We start from the raw sequence: 3,327 nt of genomic DNA on the forward strand, positions 1-3,327 counted from the left end.
TCGGTTTCAGTCAGGGGCACATGCTTGGGTTGCGGGCTTGATCCCCGGTGGGGGGTGTGCAGGGGACAGCTGATCAATGATTCTCTCTCATCATTGATGTTTCTGTCTCCCCCTCTCCCTCTTCCTTCCTCTCTGAAACCAATAAAAATATATTAAAAAATAATTAGCTCCAGATGCACACAGCCAATTACTCTTTGAACACCTCCTCTTGAGTGTCCCAGACACCTTATTGTACCGCCACCACCTACACACACACACATGCACAGACATGCACATCATATGTGCACACAGACAGCCCGCTCCTCTTCCTGTTCTGTTCCCTCCACCAGAAAACGCAACGACACCCATCCAGTTTCCCAAGGAAAGACCTTTGGGACCCTCCTTTGATTCTGCGCTCTTTCCTCCGCAACTAACCAATCAGCACCTTTCAGATCCCTCTCAGTGCAGCCTCTTAAACAGCTCTTTCCTTCGAACTCTAGTCCACTGCTTTCCACCTTCAGCCGCACCAGACCTGCCTCACTGCCCGCTGCGTCTCACCCGAGCTCCGTGCCACACGAATCCAACCTAATCCACGCCCAGCTCAGAGGGATCACCCCGACACGCAGGGCTGATCACTGCTCTCCCGCTGCTCGGCTGGCTGCTCCACTCACGGCCACTGGGCCGGGCTCTCCTCCCACAACAACTACACGCGTTCTATCAGTCCCACTGCACCTGCTGGCCTGTCTGAACCTCCCAAATGGACAAGCGCTCCTTTTGTTCCATGAGCTATTAGCTGTCTCTCAGATCCCTCCAATGCACAATGTGTTGTTAGCCAAGTGGACAGAGCAGACTCTGTCCCTGCCTCGGGAGGTGGCTCACCTTGGTCACCCATCGCCCTCTCCCAGCACGGCTTCCGGCACATCCCAGGTGCTTAATAAGAATTCGCTGAGAAAATGAACGATGAAAGGAGAGCTCTCTACTACAGGCTATCCACCCTCACCCCCTTTCCATTTCAGAATAACATGCACGGGAACAAGTTTGATGAAAGTGATCTTCACGGTCCATGTTTACTGAAAGCGTCTTTTTATTCCGAAAGGCAGAGCTATGTCATAGGGAAATATTTCCAGGCTGACAGATGTCTGTAGGCAACTCCTGCTCCTCCAGGAAGATGATGCTGGTGGCAAAATCAATGAACCAGCCAAGCTCTTAAGGAACTGAGCACACACATTAAAGCCACCCCACACAACCCGATGATAAAGAAGCACACCTTAGATGATCTTGAAACTGTCATGGGTGGGGTGGAGGGGGGAGAAGGCGGCCTGGAGGCCTTGAGTGATAATGTTTACAGGTGGATTAAGGCCTTGTTTGACGTCAGGCAACTGGTGGCAATGCTGTCTTCCAATTTTGAAACATACCATTTCACAACGTAAGGGGGAGCCTCGGTGATCACCCTGATTTTCTGAGGCTCAAACTATATAACCATTGTAGCTTTGATTGGAGTATTTTTTAAAATTGTGGTAAAATAACAGACATAACATAAAAGTTTCCATTTTAAAAAGAGGAGAGTTCAGTGTACTAAGTACACTCACACTGTCATGTAACCATCCCCACCACCATCCCCAGAACGTTTGTAATCTCGCAAACCTGAAATAGGTCCCCGTGAAACGCTAACCCCATTCCTCCCCAGCCAGCCCCCGACCACCACCCTGCTGCTGTCTGTGGATCTGATGACTCCAGGGGCCTCACAGAAGCGGAGTCCCAGTGTCTGTCCTTTTGTGACGGTTTATGTCACGTGGCATGTTGTCCTCAGGGTCATCCACACGGTAGCGTGTATCAGAATCTCCTTCCCCGTGAAGGCTGGGAGTGGCTCACTGTATAGAACGACCACATCTCGTTTATCTGCTTGTGACCTCGGGATCGTTGCTGAAGCCCCACTGTACGGCCAGGGCCCCTGACCGGGCACATGGCCATGCCCATCGCTGAATGTGGACCCAGCTGAGCGGGCTTTCTCTCTGGCCCAGACCCACCCTGGGGAGCCTGGGAGGACCCACGCTCGTTGGCCTCAGTGTGTGAAGTATTAACAGGTAAGAACATCACCTTTAGTCACAGTCAGGGCAGAGAGCTGACCTGGACCAAGAGCTCTCCCTGGATTCGCTTCTATTTCAAATGGGAAAGGCCGCGGCGTGCCCGAGCATAAAACTTCTGCAATAAGGAACAGCCCTGTGTCTGGGCCTGTCACCATCACGTCCAATGACCTAGCAAAAGCACCCCTGCTTTCTCTTCAAATAGAGCTGTTCTGTCCATCATCATAGCCAATGAGAAGCAGCAGTACTTTGAGGCGCTGTCTCCCACAGCATTTAATCCTCTCTGGGGTCATTCCCCACTTTGCTCCATTCCCTGGCCTTCCCCGTGCTCCCGCTCCCACAGGCTCTGTCTGTCCCAGGCCTCCTGGCTCGCTGGCCTCAGGGTAGGTCTGGCACAGCCGGTGGGCAGGAGCGGGGGAGATGCCAGGGTCACCATCCCTCTGCCTCAAAGGGCGGCTCCGGCCAGTGGCTGCTTCTCCTCAGTGCTCCAGCCGGCTCTGGCTCCAGCTCTGGCCAGGCAGCCACCTGGGGTTCCACTTCCCACAGATGGGTTCTGCACCTCCTCTCACTGTGCCCTGGCCCTCGGGCGGGTTGGGGGATGGGGGAGGTAATGGCTTCTTGTTTCTGATCAGGGTTGGGCTGCCTCCTCATTCCTTTCTTGGATGCTTTTGTGTCCTATCATCTCTATCACCATGTCTCTTGTTTACATGCACAGGAACACAGAGACCTCTGCGGTCCACCCTTTCTCACTCACACCCGAGAACACGGAAAACCTTCCTCCTAGGCCCACGCTCCAGGGGGCGTCACTGCCTCCCAGGGGTCTCCCTGTCTCCCGTCTGTCTCCGAGTCTGCTACCAGGTCCCACTGCCCAGACAGGCCCCTGCCCACTGCTCCGGCACCACGGCCTCTCCACCTCCGGGCTACACGTCACACTCATTCTCCTCCTCCAGGCTACACGTCACACTCATTCTCCTCCTCCAGGCTACACGTCACACTCATTCTCCTCCTCCAGGCTACACGTCACACTCATTCTCCTCCTCCAGGCTACACGTCACACTCATTCTCCTCCTCCAGGCTACACGTCACACTCATTCTCCTCCTCCAGGCTACACGTCACACTCATTCTCCTCCTCCAGGCTACACGTCACACTCATTCTCCTCCTCCAGGCTACACGTCACACTCATTCTCCTCCTCCAGGCTACACGTCACACTCATTCTCCTCCTCCAGGCTACACGTCACACTCATTCTCCTCCTCTCGGCTC

Source organism: Myotis davidii, unplaced genomic scaffold (genome assembly GCF_000327345.1).
Source record: "Myotis davidii unplaced genomic scaffold, ASM32734v1 scaffold762, whole genome shotgun sequence".
Taxonomy (NCBI): domain Eukaryota; kingdom Metazoa; phylum Chordata; class Mammalia; order Chiroptera; family Vespertilionidae; genus Myotis; species Myotis davidii.